Source organism: Lonchura striata, chromosome 4, assembly GCF_046129695.1.
Source record: "Lonchura striata isolate bLonStr1 chromosome 4, bLonStr1.mat, whole genome shotgun sequence".
NCBI lineage: Eukaryota > Metazoa > Chordata > Aves > Passeriformes > Estrildidae > Lonchura > Lonchura striata.
Window position 1 is genome coordinate 71,123,983 of NC_134606.1, and position 25,279 is coordinate 71,149,261.

The 25,279-nt window shown below is 45.2% G+C and overlaps 1 long non-coding RNA gene across 1 annotated transcript; it reads right to left on the minus strand.

The window, feature by feature from the left end:
* Nucleotides 1-149: 149 nt before the first annotated feature.
* On the minus strand, nt 150-6,197 carry LOC110471210 (uncharacterized). The gene is made up of 3 exons (XR_002465548.3): nt 6,111-6,197; nt 4,870-4,946; nt 150-169 (listed from the first exon to the last, which is right to left on the minus strand). It is a non-coding gene; the product is annotated as an uncharacterized LOC110471210 (long non-coding RNA).
* Nucleotides 6,198-25,279: the final 19,082 nt, after the last annotated feature.

The window sequence follows — 25,279 nt, forward strand, 5'->3', positions numbered from 1 at the left end:
GTGGGGACACAACACAGCCCTCAGCCATTGTCCTTTCCTGTGGGCTTCCCTCAGAAGGAGCAGGTGCACACAGGACATTGTGGCATCACTGCTCAAGGAGGAAGTTCTGCTCTGGAAAGCAGCATCAGGGTTGCCAGCTGGGCACTCCTGGCAGGTCTTCCTGCAGAGACTAAGTCAAGAGGTCATGAGAAAGCATTTTTAAACAGAGGAATTCTACAACAAACACCGTGTACATTTGAAGCCTCACTGTCTAATTTCTGGGTGGTGGTGTAGTGTTTTGGCTGCTTTTTTTTGTTTGTCTTTCTTCAAACCCTAATCTGAGCTGTGACTTCCCCGACTCAGATATTGTACCTAAAGCCACGTGGACAGAAGGCACTGCCCAATAGCCTTTGCTTAAGTTATTTGGCAAACTCCTGAAATGCACCTGCAGGAAACTATTTGGATGGCTTTAAACAAAACCCCAATGGTCCCTCTGTACCTACTGACTGAAGGAGAAAGTGCAGCAGAAAAGCCACCCCAGCATCCACAATAGCAGCTCTGGGCTATTCATCACTAACACCAGCAACAGATGCAAAATCACCAATTAGAAGTGAAGCCCTATCACCTCCTGGGTTTCCTTTCCCAGCTGTCAAGAGCAGAGCTTTAGACTGTCTGAACAAAAAGGAGAGCTTGTGATACAAGCTGTAAAATTTCACATCACTGTCACATCCGATGAATTTAGAGAGAAGCATCCCTGGACTGGAGGGTACTGCAAGAAAGTTGCCAGGAAACAAATGATTCCTCCTTTTTTCTCTTCTGTTTCTCTAACCTGGTTTTCCTTTCCCTGTTCCTATTCATCAGATGCAATGGCTTGTCCATCTTATTTTGTACCATAATATTTTGACAGGCTACAGGTTTTTGATAATCACATGGTAACTAGGTTTACTAGTTTTCAATTGCAAAAGGAAATAAATCCCAGAACAGTCAGCATTTCTTATAACTTTTCTCTTTTTGTTCTATTTTTTTATTTGACAAACATAAAACAAAGACCAAAACTAGATTAAGATAATTTTCACCCTTTGTTCCAGCACAGCAACAGCAATTTATGATGCTTTCTCTCAGTTCCTAAATACCCAGAAGACAGGATTTAGTTTTTATGATTTGTTGTTCAGGGTTTTTTTTTAAACAAGAATTAAAATCTGAAGGATTCATTTGAACAAAGAGGTTTCCAAAACAGAAACTGTTATTGTAAGGTTAGCTGCAGAGAATCCTGATAAAGATCAGGGAAATTGGATGCAATGATTACAGCTCACCTCTTGACTGAAGTTAGGCTAGAAACAGAGAACTGCAATTTCTAATTAGACTGCTACTGTTGCAACAAAACCATCCTACACTGGTGCTTATTAAACAGCAAAGTCTGCCCACACCAAGTGACTGAAATAAATTTCTAATACCTGAGGAAATAAATAGAGGACAGGGGAAATCTCTTCCTGTTCATTTCTCAGCTAATTGGGGGGATAAACTTTGCTAGAAACATTTTTGCAGTAACAGGTGTGGCTTAGTACATGATTTATTATGATGCAAGGGAATGCACGTCTAAGTTTACACCAAGAATTAAGTCCAATATTATTGGGTAATTAATGTGACATTGACAGAGCAGCCTGCTGTATGCATACATTACTTAGCAAGCCTGAAATACATTTGTCCTTTTCTGATAAGCAGCTGTGCAATAAATCACAGAAGATGTTTGTATAATTCTGCAAACTACAACTTCAGGACTGACAGCATTAAATCAGTAACTCCTAGCTCCCAGGATCCAGGCAGTTTTCCTGATCTGGGCATGGCCCCAGTGCAATTTAACCATGGCAGGCACCTAGGCCTGGACACAGCAAACCATGCCACCATACAGGCTGCCACAAGGAACATTCCCTCTGTCCAGCCCAAACCAGCACAACTCCCCACACACATGGTGGCAACACCTCTTAAACAAGGTTGTTTCAGCTCTGAAACCTCAATAGCTGAGGTCTCCCACAGCAAGAGACAGGCTCAAGGAAACCAACCTCTCCTGTACTCAAATGACAGAAATGTGACAAAAAATACGTGGAAACATCGCTTTCTTTTTGGAATTTACAGATGACTTTTCAGTAGGCTGTCTTTGAGCATCAAATTCTTAGACTGAAAAAGTACTGAGGTGCTGGAGTCTTAGCAAGTTTTTCAAAAAATAAAACCAACAAAACAAACCAAAACATTAGCTAGAAAATAATTCAAGCTGCATCAGTTCTAGAGGGTAAAATAAGACATCTGTCTGGGGTGGACACTGTGAGAACACGGTCTGTCACTCCTTCGAGCAGGGTTAATCACGATTTGTCACCAGAATCACTTCTCAATCAGTACTAATGGTGCCACGTGCAACTCCCACCATTAGAGGAGAACAAACAAACACATCAGAGAGCTGCTGTGCCAGGCTGCCTGGAAGGCTCCTGTCCTGTTCTGCTCTGAGCAAGATCTCAAAGTCTGCTCCTAAGCAAACAGAAGTTTGGGTGTGCTGTGCTCCGCTGGGTTCAGCCCTGCCTCACACACACACGCGCAGTGCCGAAGGTAAAACTGAGTTTATGGCACCTTGTACCTCCCTGAGCACCCAAAAAAACCACTGCCCCCGTGGGGTTTGCTCCTGGCGCCGTGTGCCCGAGCACGGGCAGCCCAGGCTGGCCCGAGCAGGCAGGGGGCCCTGCAGCAGCTCGGAGCCGAGCCGCGGGATCCGGGAGCCGCAGGAACCGGGAACGCTGCCCCGGTCTTTTGTCAACTCCAGCGCTGGGCTATTGCCAGCGGGAGCTGATTGTGGCCCAGAGGGGGACACCGTGCCGGTTTCACCTGCTGGTATCGAAGGCAAGAGGTTTGTAAGAGTTAATGCAACACAGCAGCAAAGGGCCGGCAGAGGGTCTCCATCCCAGCAGCAGCACTCGGAGGCGTCTGGCTGTTCCACAGGGCACCAAAGGGCACCAGCCTTTCCAGGCTGTGATGCCGTGGAAAATACTGAACGTTTTCACTGAACTGCTGTTTTTCCATCATTTGACTAACTGCTAGAGCTGTTAATTTTCCTGTAATTTTGTATATTAATTCATGCACAGCAAGCTTATAGAACAGACACTGAAATGAAGTCAAAAGCCCAATGCTATTAAATATTTTCATGCCTTAAGAGACTCCCAAGCTACAATAGTCGCACTTCAAAATCTGCAGTTAAAGATGTGTCCTGCACCAGCCTGTTGTTAGGGAGATGGTCTTTAGCTAATGAACAAGTCACATGTGGACTCTGACTACAAAAAGTGCAAATCATTTCCAAAAAACTTTCTGACAGCTGAAACTTTAATCCTATATGAGGTACAGAAAGTCATATAATCCTAGTGTAAGATGAAAAGCTATGTGACAGAAAAAAAAAAATTAACATTACTTTAGAGTCATCACCAAAGGACTTAACACCTGTTTACAAGGCTTGGTTGTGTGGGTTTAAAATAAATCTCACTAATACTTTGGGGAAAATCATGATGCTATTTGCTTTCTGGGATATAAAAAGAGATTAAAGTGTCAGGAAAAGCATCAGGTTTTCTAAGATGCACTATTTACTGATAATGGCTAAATAACTTTCTCTCATTACAAAGGAAAATGATTGTGTAGCAAAATATCCATGGATATCCAGTGTGAGGAGCTCTATCTCTAAAGCAGCAATGCTTTTCCACTAGAATAACTTAAGGAGAAGAATTGCTCACACTTTTCTCTTTTAAGTGAAACAAAGGCAAAAAGGTTGACCTTGAATGTCACTTTTATTACAGCAGCTCCTTCAGCTTTGCCATAAATCCCCACGGTCACCAGGGCTCTGGAAGCCAATTCCACTGCACATCAGCACCCACTGCTCTGGCTGCTGAACATTTCCTGAGCTGGGTAGGAACATCAGCAGGGCTCCAAAAGAGTTTCCCAGTGCCTTGCCTATCAAACCTCCAAGCCCGTCTCCCGTGGTGTCAGAGCTGCTGCCTGCACAGCTGAGCAGTGTCCCAGGGAAGATCCTGCCCTAAACTGCCCAGCACTGAACCCCTTTTTCTTCACCTGAACTCTCTCTCATAAATCTTCACACTCTGCCCCTCCTACAAGTTCCCCAGCAGAGCTCCTGCTGGACACCACCTAAGCCCCTTTCCATCCCCTGCAGCTGATTTCCTGGGGAAGCTGAATGCTGCAGTAATTCCTGTTCTGATTTTGATAATCTCAGCCAGAGAGGCAAATGAACAAACAGAAAAAAAACAGTGAAAATGCATGGGCAGGTGTACAGGAGGCCAAAGGGAGCACAGAAGAATAACTGCTCCTAAGAACCAGGAGAGGTGAGAGGAAGGGAGGGGAAGGAAGGGCCTGAGCAGCACCTCAGGTAGAGCTTTCCTGTTGCTTCAATTTCTGCTATGAGCAAAGCTTCTCTCAGTAGTTTTTCAAACTGCTGCAGAATAAAGCAGCAAACAGTTCACATAACCCCCTGAACTTCTCATTCTCCCCTGGGTGAGCTTTAATTCCACTGCAGCCAAGAGCTGCTGTACAGCACCCTCCAGTCAGAACCCCTTATTCATATATAAAAACATACAAACATACACATATAAATATATATGTGTATATATTTGTATATATGTGTATATAAACAAACCATACAAACATACATATATGTGTATATATGTGCATACGTATATACTTATATATATGGATATAAATATATATACACATATGAAAACATACAAACACCTTCACATTTCTTTACAGCTCCCTTCAGGTTTCCTTCAGCATTAACAGCAGCTGGATCTCAAGCATTGTGGGTTTTAACTTGAATGCTCCTGCCTGTCTGAGTAGGCACACTCTTACCTGGGAAAAATGGAGGCTGCTCCTCCCCTGATAACATCAGGCCCTAAGCCAGGATGAAAACTTCCTTTGCAAAGACACTGCAAGGCAAACAAACTTTATTTATTCACAAGACTTGCAGAAAGTTAACAGTGCATTCAGAGGGAAGAGAAGTGATTTTTTTTCTACTGGAAACTGATGTAGGAACAAATAAAACTTGAACATAACTTCGAAGTTCTTTGATGTTCTATGAAGTATTTTCTTTCACCCTTTTGCTCTGTTGCAGATTCATGTAGTACACATCAGCTACTCTTTGCTCTGTGGAAATGTAATCCTATTCCCTCCAAGTAAAACAGATATTTTCCCAAGAATAAACAGGATTGCACCCTTGCAATTACATCCCCAAGAGTTACCAATGTACATTAAGAGCTCTCATTAAGTCAGAAGTACTTTTATCAGTCTGTCATTTCATAAAGACAGACTGTGCTATATAAAGTGCTATATAAATCCCTGAAAGTGACTGTGCCAAGCATTTGAATACTCTCTATACTCCATTTTCACTGCACTGAAGAATGCTCTGTGCATATCTGCCCACAGTGCTCTGCCTGAAGATGCTCACTAGTTCTGCGCTGGTGGAGAAACATGCTCAGGTTTCTGAAATAAAGGTTTCTCCTTAAACTTTAAAGCATTTTCTTCTTCATTCTTCTTCATTCTTTGATACATCATTTCTATAAAATACCTGCTTTTATGCTGCTCTCTAATCTTGTTCAAGCACTTGAAAAAGTTGATTTGGAAGGAAGTTTAGGGTTTGTTTGGTTTGGCTTTTTTGTTTCTTTCCGTGATCAGTTTGTGGAATTTTTTTAGAAAATTTGTTTAGTTGGTTTGGGGTTTTTTTAGTGTGTTTTTCTTTGTTTATTTGATTTTCCTTCTACTATCCCAGATTTGAATTATTTATTCCAAATTATCTAGGTTCTCTTTTCTCACATTTCCCCCTTTTTTCTATTCATGGAACCAGACTGTCTTCACGTTTTCCAAATGCCACCAGAGAAGCTCTGAAATAGTAGGAGACTCCCATGGAAGCTTTTGTACCATTGTGCAGAATTGTGTTTGCCCTGAAGAATACTTCGTTAAAAATTCTGAAGGTTACAATGTGCTCAAAGATGATGTGATGTTCAGGGTTTTTTTATGCTAAGCCAAGCACAAAAACATTGAAATGCTTTTCAGATTATTGAGAAAATTGATAATCTTCAACAAGCAAGACTCACCTTTCAGAACTTCACAGTGAAAAAAAGCTCCACAGGATTCCCACCTGTTTAACTTTGTTTCAGAAGCAGGAAAACCAAGGTTCTATAGCAGGATCACAGCTTTTCTGTCCTTCTAAAAATGACACAGGAAAACATGATATGCACACAAACTTGAATACATGTCATCAGGCAGACACTACACACTGAACCAGCCGTGCACAAGGGATAAAGTTAGTCCCATGTTCCTCAGTTAATCTCATTCCAAACACTATGCTGATGTGGAACTGTGGACATCAACAGGAAAACCAGAAGAAACCTCACAGCAAAGACAGCAAAATAGGTAATAAAAAAAAACAATAATAAAAAAGTTTTTATTTAATGGCCCCAGCCTTTAGGGCTGCCAGGCAGTGTGTCCGTTCCCACCCTGCCCTGTGCCTGGAGGAGCTCTTTCAGGGCAATGTTTGTGTGCCAGCCCTGCAGAGCAGGATGAAGTGCAGGGTTTCAGCTGCAGCACTCACTGCTCCCCTGGCAGTGCTGACTGACACTGCCCAGGGTTGCTGGTGACACTTCTGCAAAGCCAAAGGGGTTGGAGTGTCACAGTCCTTGCTCGGCAAGTGCCTTGGGCCAGGACTGCAGCTGGGAGTTCCTGCTAGAGCAGCCTGTCATCTTCAAGCCTGTCATTCTCAAGAAACATTCTATTTTCCTCTTCACCTTCTTTGCCTTCTCCCCACCCTGGAAGACTTTGTTTCACCCATGCTGAAACATGGCTTTTTTTATTGAGCTGTCATCAGATTTCCATACCAATGCTCAAGGCACTGGGGTTTGATGGTGCATGCTAAAGGTCATCCAGCTGCACATTCAGCTCATTTTTATGGCTATAAGCATCCACCTCTGTACAGAAAAGCCAAGTGATTTTTTTTTTTTGCTTGATTCGAAGTTTTAAGTCTACTGTCACTGATTTCACAAAGCAGTAAGTGTCTTTTAAAAATTCCCATGCATTTAACATACAACACCTTGAGGTTAATCAATCATTACTTGCACTTGAGTCTCCCAGGAAATGAGGGAGGGTCTTGCAGAAAAAACTTCTGCATGACCAACAGAATCAAGCAGAGCTGCACTTACAATGCACAGGTAACACATCAGCACACAGCTCCCACCCAGATCTGTGTCAGTGTTTCAGGTCAACACCTGTGACTTGGTGAGTCCTGGAAAAACTCAGCCCTGGCTGCAGCCCGTGCAATGCTGCAGAGCAGTGGGTGCTCACTGTTTGTTTCTATTTTCTGTCCTTTCCTTCTTCTCTCTCCCCCTGCCCGCCCTCACAGCCCTGCTCATCTCACCCTCCCACGCTGTATCCAAGTCCAGGAGCAGACACACCTTATCGTTCTGCACTGGGAACGGGGTGACTCCATACAGCCTTAGTGTCTCTCTGCCCATTTATGGAGGAACTTCAGGATCCCTGAAGGTGAAGAAGTTGAGAGCCAAGTCAAAAAGCAAATGGCCAGCAACACTGTTTTCCTGTAGGATTGCTGTTCAGCCTGTGCAGAAGTTCCCTCACTGCACTGGGTTTTGCTTCTTCCACACCCACTGTCTGAAGCAGACACTGCCCTTGTGAAAGAAGGCTTTTCTGCATAAATTAGGAGAACGATTGCAGGTTTTTATTATGTTTTCTCAGAGAACCAAATGAAAAGTACCTGAAGAATTTCATTAAAACCTTGCCACAAGCAAAAAAGACAAACTGACACTTGGTATTCCACCAAAAAATGTGCTGGATTTCTCCTTTGTGGCATGCAAAGAGAAACCACAGAAAGGTTTGGGTTGGAAGGGACCCTAAAGACCACCTAGTGCACCCCTCTGCCAGGGGCAGGGACACCTTCTGCTAGCCCAGGCTGCTCCAAGCTCCATCCAGCCTGGCCTCAAACACATCCAGGGATGGGGCAGCCACAGTTCCTTGGAGCAGCAAACTGGGAACAGCAACAGAGCTGCACAGGAGTCCCCACAGCAACAGAACTGCACAGGAGCCCTCACACACTTGCAGCAAAGTCATGAAGAAAACTCTCCCCCTTTAGACCTTCCATTAAGTGCTACTGCTGGGTTAACTGAAAGCCAGTCTTCCACACTAAAATGGACATTAAACTTTCAGCTCCTGTAGCTTTTGGACTCCTTGTCACAGGAGGGAACTCTCATGACAGTCCTTCTGCGTGGCCTTGTGCGCATTCCTTTTTTACATCCAGGCACTGACAAACAGCAGTGTAAGAGTTTCTGAAGTGGATGTCCCTGCACAACAGAAACCATTGTCATTTTGGCAATTAAGAAAAGCCCTTAGCTTCAGCCTTGTTTAGGATGGGAAATGCTCAGAATTACATGCCAGGCCTTTCTCAGTTATGGGCACTGTTCAGGGAGTGTGGTCACAGAACTGTCAGTTCCCACAGGAGTATTTCTGCTGCTCTCTGCTTGGACCACCTCCTTTCACCAGGAGAGAGAGGGGAAAGGGTCAAAAGCACACACAGGTTTCTTCTAGCAGCTTTCCCAGGCAGGGATTTGGAGCATTTTGTCATCACCCAAGACTGGCTGGGTTCAGTCACTACTTTGTGCTCTGGCTCTCTAAACTGTACCCAAAAGTGAGAAATGTGCTCTCTTTAGATAAAGTTCCATTTGCTGTGTCAGACTGAGGCCTCATCCCTGCTGTGCACAGATCTGAGACTCAGCACAGAGGGGTTTGTCCCAGATCTGAGCAGGGAAGCCAGGCTGCTTCCACAGGGACCTCAGATCTGGGAGCCTGGGAGCCCGAGCAGCCAAACTCTTACAGGCTTGCTCTCCCCAGCATCCTCTGAACTGCTTTACAAGTCTGACTTGCCAAGTCCCCAGCATGCATTTACACAGCCAGTCATAAGCCTTTATGGGATGTGAAATGGCGCCACAAAACCCAGGGCCCAAATATTTCAAGGGCCCAAGACAGAGGCTGGCTGGCATAAAATAAAATTTCTGGTACAAAAAGCTTTAAAGGCTTTCAAAGGTTGCAGTAAATTTCTGCATTCATTTCTTTCCCTCCCTTGCACACTCCAGTGACTCAGCCCCCTGCAGTTACCCTGTGCTTTAACTACTGCATCAACAGCTTGTTTCAGAAAGAGACACGGTTTCACAGCCACCCCAGAAAACACTGTGTCTTCTGCTGCCAACACCCAAGTTTTGGCTGTGCTTACACCTTCCATTTCCTTTTCTCCTCCTTTTTTGTGGTTACAGCACAGGACCTAATCCTTATCCCTTCTACTTGAGGCAACACTAAAATTGAGGTATTTCTAAGCAGATGTTTGCCAGGTTGCAGAAAACACAGAACCCCCCAAAGACCTTAAAGTTATTTGCTTCCATTAGAGATAGGTCTGTACCTCTGAGTAAGGACTAGGCAAAAATGTAACTCAGATAAGATACATGCAATTTGGTAAATTTGTGCTGAAAAAAACAAACATGGATTTTACACAGAGTAACCATGAAGTCAACTGAAAAACTAACAGCCCAAAGCTGCTTCAGAATTACTAAAAGTGTGGTATGAGCTCAAAAGCAATACAGCTAAAATGTCATTATTTATTTTACATAGTAAGCCTCTCTCAAAAACATTTTAGTTTTTACTTTGGGAACTAAAGGCTCTCTAAGAGAAGATGTCAATACAACGGTGCAAGTTTACCTGATAAGAACCAAGACAATGGTAATAAAGAAGCCAGGAAAAAGGAATTCCTAATTATCCCTGTGCCCTTACAGCTGGAATGGCAGCCTGGGTGAAGACATGGGCCTGGTTTTATCTTAGGTTCACCTGAAACAGCCAGCTGGCACTCGAAGGCATTTCATCTCTGGCCTTCACAGCAGCCCAAGCTGAAGCTGAATATTGAAGCTGAAGACACCCAACTTGGACATATGTACCAGAATTTACATAGTACTGCAAACTTCAAATAAATCATAAAAAATGCTTTCTGTCACTGTCTTCAAATATACTTAACACATACAGTGACACATAACACATGCAGTTCAGGGAGCACAGATAACATGTAGTTCAGGGAGCACAGATATTTTGGAATAGGAGATGTCAGGTTGCCCCATGGCTGCAAGACACACCAGTGCCTGTGTTAAATGGGAACTGGAAGGAGAACAACCGGGCTGTTCAAACACGTGAATTAATGGCATCCTCACAATACATTTTACATCTCATACGCACACAGCCACATTTCTGACACAGCTATTTTGCTGTTAAGACGTGTTAAAGTGGGAATAGGGAACCCAAATTTCGGTACAAAGCCAAAAAGCTCCCTTTAGCCCCCAGGAAGGGGAGAGAAGCCATATCAGCCCAGAGGCCCCAGGAGCACCGAGGTGCTGTCCCCGCCCGCGGCAGCACCGAGCCCTGAGCCCTGCGGTACCGCGGGCTCTGCCCGGGGAGCGGCTCCGAGCCCTCAGCACCGAGCCCTGAGCCCTGCGGTACCGCGGGGCTCTGCCGAGCCCTGAGCCCTGCGGCACCGCGGGCTCTGCCCGGGGAGCGGCTCCGAGCCCTCAGTGCCGAGCCCTGAGCCCTGCGGCACCGCGGGCTCTACCGAGCCCTGAGCCCTGCGGTACCGCGGGGCTCTGCCCGGGGAGCGGCTCCGAGCCCTCGGCACCGAGCCCTGAGCCCTGAGGCACCGCGGGCTCTGCCCGGGGAGCGGCTCCGAGCCCCCGGCACCGAGCCCTGAGCCCTGCGGCACCGCGGGCTCTGCCCGGGGAGCGGCTCCGAGCCCCCGGCACCGAGCCCTGAGCCCTGCGGTACCGCGGGGCTCTGCCCGGGGAGCGGCTCCGAGCCCTCGGCGCCGAGCCCTGAGCCCTGAGGCACCGCGGGCTCTGCCCGGGGAGCGGCTCCGAGCCCTCAGCACCGAGCCCTGCGGTACCGCGGGCTCTGCCCGGGGAGCGGCTCCGAGCCCTCGGCACCGAGTCCGCACGGCCTCCCCGGCAGCTCCTGCCCTCAGCACCGACAGGACAGAACCGCCCACCGGCGGCTCCAACACAGCCGCCCCCAGCCCCGCAGAACGTGCCGTCCGTCCGTGTCTCGCTGCCTCCGCTCCCGGCCCCGCTCGGAGAGCCCCGTCCCGCGGCGGCGCCGCCCCGAGGGCTCCGCCCCGCCGCCTGAGGGGCCGGGGCTGGCCGGGGCCCGGCGGAGCGCACCGGGGCAGCTCAGCACTGCGTGCCCCGAGCCGCCCGTGCCCAGCCGTTCCCTCGGGGCTCTCACAAGTCAGGAATTGGAATTGACGCCGCCGCTTCCCTCCCTCAGGGCCCTCGGGCGCCGCTGCCGGGGCTCCCCTCAGCCGCGGCCCCGCGGCCGGCCCGGCTCTGCTCCCGCAGGGCAGCGCCGCGGGCCGGGCGGAGGAGCCGTGCGGGAGCGATGGCGGAGCGGAGATGGAGCTCGGGGCCGGGCCCCGCTGCGGCTGTGCCGAGCTGCTCCTGACGGGCCGTGCCTGTGAGGAGCCGCGCAGCCCCGCAGCGCTGGGTCAGCGCTTGCCAGGAGCTGTCCCCGGCACCGACCGCGGCTGCCACGGGGCTGCGAGATCCCAACTGTACATCGCAGGAAATGCCCCCAAACTGCTTTATTAAACCCCAGCTAGATGTTTAAAACCGTATTTCCTAGGCTGTTCTACCATGTGGCAATTAGTAATAACAGTAATCTGAATCTCAGTACCTGTGACCTCACCCATGTAACCTGGAAGTGTCAGCAATCTCTAATTCAAGTCTGCCAAGTGGCAGCTGATTGCAAAAGAATTGATAACCCACTAAAATCCGAAAGGTCTCCATGCAGCAAAAGGGCTCATAGCAGAGAAAGTCTGGGGAATGTGGAAGGGTTTTTGCACCGGTGCTAAACCTGGTACATTTTGTACTCTGTATTTTGCAGCGCTTTGCACATTGAAGAAGAGCAAAACTTCTTCTACCAGTTTCCAGAACTTCCATCTAGGAAATCAGTGGTGGAAAAACTAAACAGGATTATGTAGGTCAAAATAAACCTGAGAGAAATGTGTTTTGTGAAGATTAGAAAAATTAGGCCCAGTTTTGAAGGAAAGCTTTACCAAACCCAACATGGATGCTTTTCATGGCAATTACCAGCAGAGTTTTTGCGAACATCTTGAAGATCAGCTTCCCTCACAAGGCCCATCCCATTTCTTTGGTGATAAAGTTGATGGGATTAAGAATAAATCCATTACTGTGAATAATGCATCATATGAGAGTTACACTGGCTGAGTCTGAGTACCCTCTCTGTCAGAGGTAAATTTAGCACAGGAAAAGCTGCCTACCCACTCTGCAGAACCCAGTTCAGTCACACTGAGCTTAATGTGTTACAGCAGAAGACATCAGGCCCAGTTTTTCCAGCAAAACACCGTCCAGGAGGCTGCAGGTCAGGGATGTTTCACACAAGTGCAGTTAATTGCAGCAGTGCAATCAGCTTTTTGTTGGTACCAGGTACCACGGGCAGACTCAGCCTGTGCTGCCCTGGCTGTTGAGAGGTGCAAGGAAACATTCCATCAGTCAGCTCCCAGGAGGCCTCTGCCTTGTCCCTGTGTTAAACAATTTCTAACAGCCTCTTTCTAAGCACAGCTTTCTGCCAGCCTTCAGAGCAATCCAAATTTGCACCCAAAGCAGGACTTGAGGGGTTAACAGTAATTGGAGGAGAAGGTTCACCCCCTGTAGTTGTTAAATGTAGATTTGTTTCACTTTAATCACCCATTAGTGTTGAAACATTATTTGTGTGCCTCTATATAATTTATAATCTATAGCTCTGTACTTAATGCCTATACTTAGAAGTGTATAAAGTATATGCATTTATAATTCATACTACATAATGATATAAGCAAGTTTTAGCTTCTGAAACAAACAGTGCATTTACATTTTTACCAGGTACCTACCTGAAATTTGGGAATGCCTTAGAATAGCCTGATCCACTCTGACTCAGCTTATTATGGAATGAGTAGATGGCAGCCTGTACCCCCTGTGATGTGGATTGCAAGGAAGGTTCAGAGTGATTTTGTTTAATTCACCCAGGTCCATGGCTCTCAGGAATTGGTTTAAGGCTTTCTTCATCCAATTTTGTGTAGCTTCTTCCCCCTGTATGGTGTTACTGTGCTCAAGGGGCCACAGCTCAGGGAAAAGAGGTTCTGTTCTGCTCCTGGCATTTCAGGCTTAAGGCCAAATGGAGCTGCACAGGGGTAAATAAAGAGCAGATCTGGCTCCCAGTGTCCCTCATGCAGCACTTGAAGCCTGACTCGTAAGAGAAAGGAAAAAGTGGATTGAGTTCCTGCCTTATTTGATTCCCACAATAACTGCTCCATTCTTTAATTACATTCATGTAATTGCAGAACCCAGGAAAATACTTACATTTAGTCCCTGTGACTAGAGTTTTGGCTTTTAAATTTGGATCACTGGCTCATTAAAGACATCCTGCAGTTGTATGGCCAGGAACCGACTTGGTGTTCATCTGTTTGATGTTCTAATCACTCCTGTCACTGAGTTTGCAGCTTCTCCTTTGAGCAGGGCCCTTCAGAGCAGTCCCTGCTCAGAGACCTTCCTGCCAGGCAGGGCTGCAGCTCAGCAGCTCTGCAGCATTGCTGGTGCAGGAACAGCAATTCAGGGCTGGTAGCACAGGTGCTGCAAGCCCTGACTGCCTCCAGCAGCACAGGCACACCGAGGTGTGTGTGCTGCCCACACCTGATGATCCTTGTTCGTGGATGGGCAGAGTAGCAAATGTCCATTTATTTTTCCCAAATGGAAAAAGGGTCTCAGGAGAAACAGGCTTTTTCAGCTTTTGCCTCCCAACTATGTTTGACTTTTCAGTTTCAGAGAACTGATCCTGTTTTTACTGAGGAAAGGAAGCTTAAGAGCAATCATTCCACGCCTCCGTGCAACTGATCCTTGTGCCAGGTTTTGGTTCCACTAAAGAAGGAAAATATCCTTGTATTTTAGAATTTGCTCATTAACCAGAATTATGAGATAGCAGTCTCTGAACTTGAGCTGTAAAGGAAGCAGAAATGGCTTTGACAACACCCACTGCAGCAATTTTGCTCTGTGGGTATTAATTGGACAAGGTGAAAAAATGCTGAAAAGTTCAGGGCTGAACTTCTTTTGCCCAAAGAAGGAATTTAACTGTGGGAGCAATTCCTCACATTTCCAAAACCGGCTCCTGGTCGCTACAGGAGTGGAAAAACACCATCCATGTGTTCTCTAGCCAAAAGGACGTGGTCTGATTTTCTAAATGAAAACTCCTCCAGTCCCTATGGAGCAGGTACCTGGACTGCCTGGCACGAGAGCATGGGAACTGGCTGTCATGCCAGACATCTTCATCCTCATGCTAACTGCTTATATTTCATTTAAGCGTGCCCCGTGAGCAAATACATGAGTGCATTAATTCCTTTGCAGTCTCCTGATGCACACAGCAGCTCTGTGATTTGATTGGAATTGATTTTGCTGCTAACTCTGGTGACCTCCAGTAAGAAATTGTTGCATTTGCCACAAAGTGATTTATGGTAGCAGAACTCTCTATTATATAAATACTTTCCAATGCATTAGTCAGATATCCACTATCTTACTTCATTAAACCAACAAATGCAATCAATTCTTATCTGATTTACCACTTTTATGTATGGAAAATGATTTTACCTTTATGCCAAATGGAGATGAAATGTAGATCACACAAGAAGAAATGTCTCTGCCTCAGTGTGTCAGTGCCACTAATCAAGATCAGAGCCCGCAGTTCAGGACTGAAGCTCTGATCACTCCCTGGCTGGCACATTACAGGAATTAAATGCACGTTTTGACAAACAGTGCTGAGCATTAGCACCCTACCTTTTTGGAGCTAAACACCCACCTCGTTCTAATCACAATGGGAAATGAAAGGCATGGCTGGAGTACCAGCAGGGAACAAATGACATGGGGAGACAAAGTGTTTATCAGCAATACATTGGTTACTGCCTCTCCTCTCAAACATCCCCAAGCACTTGAACAGCTGTCCTGTGCAGGCTGACATGTGTCTCTTAAAACTATCTTACACAGGAACCACTTCAGTCAGACTTGAAATGCAGAGCCAGGACTTGCTTGCTGTACGTGTGTAAGCAGAATAACACATTTTCAGAAGTAATGCATCTCCTAATTTAAAAGGATGGATGTACTTCTAAATCTACAGGTCCTTATTAGAACACAGAGTCCATAAAAAGAGCTCTGACCCAACTGCCCTGCAGTCCATCGACAATTCTGCCAGAACCACTAAACACTACATTGCCCATGGAGTCCCTCTGTCCCAGTTATGTGCATCATAATTTTGAAGTAAAACTAGCTGGGGCCAGGTATTGGGTCATTTTTCCCCCACTGACCCTAGCCCCTTGTGCTTAGAGTGTGGGGAACAAGGAAGGTTTCAAAAGCCTAAAGCAGAAAATGAAAATAATTGAACATTTTCTGTGCGCGAGTGATTTAGTTCCTGAGCTATGGCAGATCTGAGGGCAGAGGCAGAGTTCTGTGACGTGTCCCCTTCCTTTGGCAGATGCTTTGCCAAGAGCTGGTGAAGCCACCTCAGCCCTCTGGAGAGGGGCTCCAGGCTCAGCCAAGGGAAGGTGGCACTTGGCTGAGGAGTGAGCTCAGCTCTGCTGTGCCTCTGCCAGCCCTGGGGATGTGCACTGGCCAGCCTGATTCCAGGGCTTCTACCCATGCTGGACTCCTCCAGCAGCAGCCCCGGGCAGCCTGGGCTCTGCTGCATCACCTGGCACAGGTGATGCCTGGCACCTGGCCCGGGCACAGCTCCGCTGTCACCGCCTGGGACACAGCCCGGGCACAGCTCCGAGATGTCACCTCGCCCGTCTGAAAGCCGGGACACCCGCGTGGCTCCCAGCGCTGATCCAGGGCCACTGCCCAGCGCCAGGCACGCTGCAGCTGAGCCCTGTGTGAGGTTCTCTGCACAGAGCAGTGGCCAGCACAAAGCCAGCCATGCTCCAGGCCCTGCCATGCACAGCCCTCCCCTCTCCCCTGCTGAGGGAGCCAAGGGCCCTGCCCGTGGCTGCTGTTGCATTTCTGTGACAGCAGCTGCACCTCTGCAGGGACACGCTGCAGCTGCCTGAAGGAACAGCTCACACAGCAATGCATTGCCAGCATTCCTGTTCTCGGTAGGCACGGGTCAGACACCAGTGGGGGATTGCTATCAGCACACTCAGCATTACCTCATTCACTAGACAAGTTCTTTTTGAGTGTTTAGGACCCAACACTTGCACTTCCACAGTAGGCTTCTTTCTGCAAGGAATGGCAGGATCCTGTGCAGACACCTGGAATGTCATGGGACACAGAGGAGTGAATCTCTTTCTGAGCCCCTCAAGCTAGAGCAGTAACTCTGCTAGCTGTCAGGAAATAACAGCCCCCTCTCTCTCTGGAGCAAAACATCTGATCTTGAACATAAAGTCTGTGCTCTACGCTACTAATAGAAAAAAAATTTAAATCCTGGAAACAATTGATAGCTGGGAAGGAACAGAACCACAACACTTTGTGGCATCTAAGAATAGTTTCTGTTCTCTCTATGATGCAAGAACAAGAGGGAAAGGATAAAAACCACTGGTATCCAAGGATTTTTCTTGTCAGAAAGGGAGCATTATTGTCCTTACTAAAGGAATTCAAAGTGGATTTGACATCTAGTTCAATGATATCTGTCATACCTATGGACTTTTTCCAGCTAATACTTTTTTTTTTCAGCGGGTAAAATGTTGGTATGTCTTCCAGGAGTTCCTAAACACTCAAGTGCAGCTTCTGGAATCAGAGATCCTTTTATATGTGATACAAGAGGTTGGATTTCCTCTAGTTCTGAGAAACCTGCCCAGTTACACTGCAATATACTATGAAAGCATCTTTGTAAAGATGGAATTAAAAATTATATCAGATGAATACATCTGACTTCCAGAATCAAAGTCCATTTAAGAAGATATTCTCCTAGGCAAGAAGATTGCTTAGCCTGATGCACTGTCAGAGCATTTTCCTGTAAGACCCCATTATTTTTATGTTAATTTGATGCACAACTGAGTGCATAATTCATAGGTCAAAACTGTTTCTTTCACATTTTCTCATATGCTCCTCTTTCCCTTTGCCCCCTGTTACACCGTGGCACTGCAGATTCTGTATGTGCAGTGTCACACGGGGGGTGCTGGGCTGGGACAGAGACCAGTGACACCCTCCTGGTTACAGGGTACCTCAGAGTGGGCCAGGTGTGAGTGAAGCTTTTTAAGGGCTGACATTTGGAGAAAGGTCAAAACAGAAACTTACTTCTGATTTGCCATCTCCAATTTTGCAACTGAGCCCTCTTGCTGAATGGTGAGAATGAAAAGCAGAGACTTAAATGGCCCCCAAGGCTCTTTAGGCTGAGGCTGACCAGCTGCTGCAAACACAGCTGCTGACAGGCAGAGGGCAATGAGGAAAAGGAGTTTTACAAGTGCCACAAAAAAGTCTTGCTGCTTGTTCATCTGACTTTACTTCTCACTGGTGGAAATCTGCTTGGGAGTAACAAGTAGTGCCTGAGCCAAGAACCTGACACCTGCCTGTGGAATGGCACTGGTGGAGGGGAATGACCTCATTAATAAATTAATAAATTAATAAACCCCATCTGGACAGAGTGCTTTTCTGGCTGTGCATGTGCTCCAGAGTAGAACTTGGAATAAAGAGATGTTTGGAAGATCTTCTTGGTTATGAAAAAAATGAGAGTTTGTGTGTGTTTTCACTAAGATGAAGGCTTATTTCCTTCCCATCTCCCCACTGAGAGCCCAGCTGTAGGTGGGGATATCTGCCCCTGCCTAATCTTTCCAGACTGGGGAAGCCACTCAGTTTGTATACTTAAAACATCATAGCAAAATATTGCAAAAGAAGAGGTATGAAATAAGTTTGATGTGAGTTGCAGAACCCCAAATATTCATTCTGTGACCAGGTGAGAAGCTTTCATTAGCAGGTGCAGTGCTCTTACAGAGAAAAATGGCATTTTGAAATCAAAGCCCACGTGCTTTCTTCAAAGCAAACAGCCAAGGGCACAAAGAAAACTCCTCAGTGAATAATGAACTCCTGTCAGTGCACTGTGCCTTGTGTTTAGAGGTTTGGCTAAAAGGGTGAAAACAATCACCTCCTTTGGTGGAGCTGTCTTAGCACAGTGCCAGAAAAGTCACACAGAAGAAACTTCTTGGTAGCCTAATAGCAGGCAAGCCTTGCTTAAATGATATTTTGCCATGTGAAACTTGTGGTTTTAGCTATGACCTGTAGATATTTCTTTCAAAGGTGCTTTCTCTAGAAAGGATTTTGCCCTCAGAATGATGTGAGACCATCTACCCACAAGTTTCAGACCTATCACATAAAATTAAGCACCAGAATTCTCAGTAATTAGAGACCTCACCCTGGAACAATGATAATGACAGAGTCCTTGAAATCAATGAAGGTTAAAGCTGCCTGTTTGTAACAACACCTCTATAAACCCAAGATAAGATGTTGATTAGGATCTTTTATCAGCCACATAACAATTAATAATGCTGTAAGGAGAGTTTATTTTGAGCACTGCATGACCTCACAGATTGATCCAGAAAATAACCACCCTATTTTGCAAAGACACAAATGTTGTGCTTTGTTCAAACTTGTCCCATGTCCATACACTCCTCACTTCATTTAGGGAATCATTTAGGGACATAAAGTACATGTGAGGGGTCCCTGAAATGTCTGCAGAAAATCAACAAGTCCAATGTTTTTTTCCCAGTAGAATTGTGTAAATGAGCCATATGTCAGCCAAAGCTCAAGCAAAAGTTCCCAACAAAACAGCTACAAGTTGTACTTAGATCAGCTTGGGACCTACTGATTGTTGGAACAAATAGATGTGCTCTCCTCTTGCCCTGCCTGCCTGAGAGGCTTCCTGGCAAGGGGCAGATGTCCCAGCCTGGAGACATTCCAGGCCAGGCAGAGTTCTGAGCACCTGATCCAGCTGCAATGTCCCTGCTAAGCGCAGGGAGCTGTTCTAGGTGCTCTTCAATGTTCCCTTCCAACCCAAACCATTCTGTGGTTCTGTGACCTTCCCAAGGGACTTACATGGGTAAACAGAAACTATTCCATGACCTTTTTCTCATGAATTCTCATAATTAAATAATTACAGCTGTTTGGAAATATCTTGGTTTAAGTTATGCTTTTAACAGAAGTCTTATAAATATTTTATGATTTTGCTTTCATACCAGAATTTTAATCTCATAGGCAATAAGGTTCTCCAAAATGATCTCTACAACCTCATATTTACCCCTGAGCAAGAAGTCTCACACAGGCAGTGCCTAATGCAAGGTAAGCCCACACTCCTGAATTTTCTGTGTTCCTGCAGTTAAACCTTGAATGTGCCCTTAAAATGTTAGGAAAGATCAGACTTCCTGGAAATTTGATGCATGCTGTTCATAATGAGTTAAAGATTTCAGGGGTGGTGGAGTTGTTTTAGTACTCCTGAGGACTTACAGGCATTTGGGTATTTGCAACAAGATGTGTTTTGTTTTCCTGGTCAAGAGCTGAAAAATAAGATTATGAGGGAGGAGAAAAGAATATCTGACCTTCTCTAAACACTGCAATTTTTGTCCCCTGAAATGAGCTCTACCTTCCATTACATCCACACAGCACTGTCAGCATGTACATGACTGGAAAGATGAGCTCTAAATCCTTCTGAAAAGTTAAAAGTCCACAGGTTTGCAATAGATCTTTCTTTGTGTTCTTTTGTCTTTAAATTTGCTCTCACAAGGAATCCATGAACTACAGAATTTGATTTATTATTTCTCACTCCTGGCTGCATTCAGCTTTTGGAGTCCAGGCCCTGATCTAATTTTAGTGATTGTGAATTGTTTCTTTGACTGGAATAGAAACCACCAGAGAATTTCTGTGTGTTGCCCAATCTCCCCATGAACAAAGACAGTGCTGCTCTAGAAAGCTCCAGATTTCAAAGGACAAGGTTTTGAGTTTTAATAGTCCATGTTGGCCAGCCAGAGACTTCTGGCTGTGTCAATAACCTTAAATGCTGCAGATCTCTAAACTGTGGAACCTGTTGCCTGAGAACTGGCTATAGACTGACTGTGATGCCAAGTGCTGGGTGATGACACTTCCCAGCTCAGCCTAACTCTGATTTTAAGCCTTGCTTGTTTAAGCCTTGTTTAAGGCTCATCTGGGATTCTAAAGTGAATGGAACTCGACACTTGCAGCTGGACAAGAGGGTGTCTGCACTGTGCCTTGTTGCTATGCCAGAGCTTAAATACCCAAGGATTTCTTTCTCAAACATCCATGTGGAAGGTTCTGTTGTTTAAATAAGAGCTTTAGACCAGACAGATAAAATAAGACACATCTGTTATTTTTTCCTCTTAGCCTTAATATCTGGGTAATAATACGAGTCATTTCTTCCACTGAGTCAAAGCAGCAGGTTTGTTTCTTGTGATTTTTCTGCTTTTGCTGGAAGGTAAGTTAGCAGCATCAATTGTATTAGTGTTTCTGTCAACACCCACATTAAATATGTTTCTGTATAGGAGACATCACATTCCAGCCTACTCTGGACTTCTAAATTTATCCATCTTTCATCACATCCATATTGAAATCCAGCTACCACCTGGATTCCTGTAGGGTTTACTTAGTGAAATGCTCAGAATATTTCTGTTCCAAATATCAAATTAAAAATTAACTTAAGTTTATATTTAGGCAGGACAGCCAGTAAACCACAGACACTTTTACTCCTATCTTTCTGCTTTTTTGTAGTGTCAGAGCAAATTCCCACAATCCAAATCAGAATTTGGTGCATACTGTGCTTTTTTGGTATTCCTTTAAGCTGCATTCATTTTCCCTCATTTTACAAGTTTAGAATGCCTTAGTGGTACTGCCACTAAGCCCTTGGTACTCTTTTCCATGTCCTGTGAAATTTAGACATGGATATGTGAGTTTCAGCAGGGTTTTCTGGGATTTTCCTGTTGTATTGACTGGAGAGCTTAGGACAACAATTTCAGCTGAGGGCTCAATTCCCTGATGTCTGTGCAGTCTCTGCTCTGCCTTACAGCCTATTTAGGGAAAGATACTCTGGGTTTGTGAGCTTCTAGGTGAGACTGAACTCAACACAAACAGAAACACAGATTTTTTTTCTCTCCAAGTTATTAATCACATGCTTCAGAGTGATTCTTATTTCTAATTTTACTCAGAAGGTCTCACAGGTTGCATTTTTCTCATCTTCCATTATTACAACTACAGCAAAAACATCACAGCACTTATTTCAAGGGGTATTTTCATATGGGCAGGGCACTTTCTTCTGGCAAACAGTCCCAGTTTGTACTGAAACAACCTCACCTCATCACTGACAAATGCTCTGTGCCTTCCTTTGGAGTACAGCCTTGTTTATGGATCTACAGGCAACAGGAACCTTCAAACAAAATTGCATTAACCCCTGCAAAACACGTTCATTTGGCACAGAGATCAACAGCTTCAATCAAGTGTCCCTTGGCAAAAATAATCAGACATAGGAACTAGTGTGGGAGTTACTTCATCATTCTCCAATGTTGGGCCACCATCCATAATAAACCTTATATTCTAAGAGCAGCCTTCAAAAATCTCTCATCTCCATTCATCCAAGCTGTCCTGGAGCACAGTTTTCCCACACTCCAAGTGAGAAAATAAAATAGATATCTCTAACTTGGAGTCTTAAAAGTGTATTTGCATTTGACTTTTGTGAACTCCAGATTTTAGCCATAGTTCTTGCTTTGGCTTTGTGTCCTTTTTTGAAGAACACAGTGGGATCAGATTTCTTCTTTTCCTACAGGCACCCAGTTATGTTCAGACCCTGCTGTGAGGACATCAGGGAGCCAATATGTACCACACAGCCCCTGCAGCCTTCTGGGTCTGTTCTTGCATTTCACCAGAGGCTGTCACTGCTTCTGCTCCATTTCATGGCAGCTGCCATTTACTCTTCTTCTGGAACCAAGTTCTCTCACTCATCTGACACAGCCACAATTGTTATCCACCATTATGTACAGACTCCAAAACCAGCTCCAAAAGTGAGACATGGCTGTACATTGTTCTGTTTGCTGATTCCTTCAGTTTTTGTAAGACAAGACACTCTGATCCAGGGCAGAGAAAGCCATGATGGGCTGGAAATGAAGGTGGAACTTCTGTAAGCCTATTAAAGTCCCATCTGAATGCAAAACTTAGCACATGCTTAGCTGTAAACATTTAAGTAGACTTGCTTTGCTGAACTGAGGTTTAAAGCTCCCTACTTATAATGGACAACATAATTTAACTTTAAACTCAGGATCACTGTGAATGAGCTAATGCAGAAATCAATGGTAAAACCTAATGGAAAGTGAGAAGATTTGAAGTTTCACTTTTTCTTTTCTTTCCTTGGAAAAGAACTATGCCCTTTCAGCGCTGTTTTTCCCTCAGTCCTCCCCACCTACCGTGGCACACCTATAAATGCACATTTAAGAATGCTAATTAAGAACATAATTAAAGCAAGAGTGGTAGAAGGATGGACAAAGAACAAGGGCTCAAGCACCAAAGAGCAAATTGATAGCCATAAAGAAGAAACAAAGACACTGAGAGAAAATGAAAAGGAGAGAAGAGAGTTTGCTCTGTGCCAGTAAATAAGCTGAAAATTACATTCCCAGATGGATACCAATAGCCTTTTCTGTCAGCAGAACACCAGGATTACTGCCACATGATTGAACAATATATATATTTCTTGAAGTTTACAGGACTCTATGTAAGCATCTAGCAAAATAATTAAGGAGCCACTCCAAGCCTCCCCCATAAAAGTGCTGTGGTGTCTGGTTTTGCAGAATAATAGGGTATTAAAGCATCCATGGAAATGCCCATTTACCTGCTAAATGGATGTGTGCAGCCCTAAGTGTGGATACAAATTCTCCAGGAGCAGCTTTGCAGCTGTCATTTCGGGTGATGTTTTCTAACAGCACACTGTGGCTGGGCAGAAGCACAGTTGCCTTGAGAAGGCTGAACAGATGTGGGACACTGACTACAATTTTCCTTTTGTTAAGGTCAAGGACCAAAATTTCTGGTGTAAAAAATTATTGCAGGTAGCCAGAACATCTCAGTCATTGTAAACAAGACAGCCACTGTTCAGAAATTATGAAAACAAGTATTCTTTCAATTATCTTTGAACACTTGCTCTGAAGCTTTGTTCATGCATACAGGTATTTGTATTCACAGGTATTTGATTTGATTTGCTACCATGGGATGAGACTGCTGGGTCATGTGGTTATCAGCATTTGGTTCATGGAAATAGAAAAGTGTGGTGGGAAGAAAGCACAACCCCATCTGATCCTATTTGATGTCAACACTTTTTTGAACAAGCTGCCCAAAAGCAGGACATGCTGTATTTTAGCCACCCCTGTAATCCAAGGGATTTCATCTCAGTCTTTGTTTCACATGAGATCTGGAGGTGGGAAGTGACATTTTGTTATGAGAGCCTGGCAAAACACCTACCAGCAAAGGATAATAGCCAGCGTAGAGAGACTCCTTGCTTTTGCTCACCAAAGCCAGGAAGGGGTGCTTTAAAAACATTATTGGCACCTGAAATGCCTTTGCAGTCTCCAAAACCATTTCATAACAACCATCAAAAATTTATTAGCTAGAACAAGAGGAAAAGGAAGGTTAAAATTGAGTGGATTCCCTATAACAGATTATGAATATGACCAAGGCAATTTTTATGCACTTTTAGGGACCTGTTCAGAAGAGGCTAATTATGACAGGCACTGCCACCAGAAAATGCATGAACAGAAGAACAGGCTGCTGTAACAGGTTTCAAATGAAAACACTGAAGGTTTGGATTAACATTTGCTAATTTGTGAGCTGTCAGGAGCCCCTCCCACCCAGCTCTCTGTGCCTCAAGTTGTTTAAAATACTGGTCCAGCCAAAATAACAGCATTGGCTGAGTTGAAGCTGTGTCCTCAGCTGGAATTAAAGCTGGAGCTCCTCCTACACCAGAGGAGTTTTACTTTAGTCCCTGTTTCTCTGGGAAAAATGGATGAGTAAATTACCTTTAGGGCAAGGACACCTACAGGCTGAGCAGAGCAACAGACCTTTCTGCATCCCACTGCAGCCAACTGGCCCGGGAACAAGCTTCCTCAGGAATGCCAAGGCCAACACAGAGACCCTGCCAGTGAAAGTACAGCCCTCCTTACTGACACTCAGCATTTCCCACTGCTGTGACGTGCTCCAGCTCATGTCACAGGAATTGGCACTGTCTGCAGCAAGGGATGGCTTCGAGCCCCACAAGTATTGATGCTGTGGAAGCCTTTCCCAAGTGCTGAGTGCTCATCCCTTGAAAACCAGCTACTTGGAAAATGCTCCAAGTTGAGGAGCCAAAACCACAACTGTCTTAAAACGTCAGGTTTGTCATGGTGAATGCCAAACACAAAGCTTTTCCAGTCTTTACAAGGATTTTTTCCCCTGTTATATTGTATAAAACCTGGCTTTGGAGAGCCTGTAGAACACAGAAACTAGCTAAAAACCAAACCCTGCTTTACTCCATGTGTAAGTTGTGCTAAGTCACACTCTGAGAAAACACAGCACCTCTAGTATTTCCAGGCTCCTTGCAGGAAATACCAAGCAGCTCAGTTTAAAGTTAGATGTTTAATATTCTGCCTTATTTGTTGGATAAAACTTTTAATTTCTTGGCTTCATTATTCATAAGCAACCAACATTCAACATGCAGAACATTTTGATAGAACATTTGGTGCTCTCAATATAGGTTGCTTCTTGATTGTATGCAAGTCCTTAGAAAATCAGAGCCATGATTTGCATTCACAATTCCAAATTTAATTGCTCTAACTGTTCTGCAATTGTTGCTTTAAAGGCTCTGGTTTGGCTAATGCTCATCATCCCACAAGATGAACTAACACAGCTCCAATACAGAAGAACTTGGTGATGGAGGATGAGGGACAAAGAGCTCTCTCCATCAATTTTCATGACAGGCTTCTACAACCAAAGCCCAAGGGTCACATGTACCAGGGCTGGCACAGGAATTCCCATCCCACAGCTCCAAGGACAGGCTCACCTCACCTGCAGCGCACTCCCTGCACTTTCTTCTCACTCTGTGTTCCACATGTGAGCACCTTTTGCTCAGACAGGGAAGGTGCCCAACTCATCTGTCCTTCTGCACTGGAAGCTGCTCTGTCTCATGGCTGGGA